Here is a 1,027-nt window from a genome sequence, read left to right as displayed (position 1 = left end):
GATTAAGGCTCCCCTTGGCAGGCATTCCGGCCGTCAGCAGCCCCCGGCTCGCGCCGCCGGCGGCCCCAGCTCCCACGGGTACGTTGGGGTTCAGCCCCGGGGTGTACACCCGCGGCTTTCCAGGGCAGACGCTGGGGACAACGCTGTCCCCAGGGAGGACAGGGCCCTGCGTCGGGAACAGGAGGGTTCATGTGCTGGGAAGGTGGCAGGAAAGCGGCCGCGGGAGCAGCTCCCTGTCCCGCCATGGGGCTTCGCTTCGGTGCAAGTGATGGAGAGATGCTGCCTCCGCGGGGTTTCGGTGCCTCCCCGTGGGGATGTGCCGGCATGGGGGAGCTGGGGGGGGGACATGGCCCCTCCAGGCAGAGGAACTGGGGGGGCATGAGTGCTTTAGAGCGATGGTGTAGTAACAGGCGTGCGTGCTTTCAGAGGATGAGGCGGGTTTGTCAGGCTCTTCCTCGCTATGACGGTTTCTCCCTTGTTTTACTGGGAAATAGTGCAAACTAAGAAAGCAGCGTTTCCGCTTCTCTGCCCTCTTTCATGCTCATAAAACGGGACGCTGCGGGCTTAAAAAAAAGGGTTTCTAACCCAGGAATTCCTCCCTCCTGGAGTGCAGCTGCCCCTTGCCAAGTTTCAGCCCGAGGCCGTTCTTCTGGCCTCCTTCAAACCCCCCCAAAAGAGATGCTTTGGATGGCAGCGCTGCTAGGGGCTCGGACAAAAAGGCGAGCTGAGGCGGGGAAGGGGCGCGCGGGGAGGCTGCGAGAGACCCACGCTCCTAAAAACCAGCCCTCCCCATCCCTTCCCTGCGGGTCGCCGGGACCAGACATCAGCCGCTGCTTGCTTTTAACCTCTCTTTTTAGACACTCAAGCAGAAAAATGTGTATTTTTATGCAGTGCATGCACGGGCAGTACCCCCCCGCAGAGCCCTGGGCTGCGCGGGGATTCAGGCTCAGAGCTTTTTAGCCAAAAAATCTGCGGTCGGGGGTCTCCGGCTGCAGGCGGGGCTTGCTGGCGCTGCCTGCTTGCCCCC

The sequence above is a fragment of the Aptenodytes forsteri genome, unplaced genomic scaffold (assembly GCF_000699145.1).
Source record: "Aptenodytes forsteri isolate BGI_AS27 unplaced genomic scaffold, ASM69914v1 Scaffold325, whole genome shotgun sequence".
Lineage (NCBI taxonomy): Eukaryota > Metazoa > Chordata > Aves > Sphenisciformes > Spheniscidae > Aptenodytes > Aptenodytes forsteri.
This window is presented reverse-complemented; position numbering follows the sequence as displayed.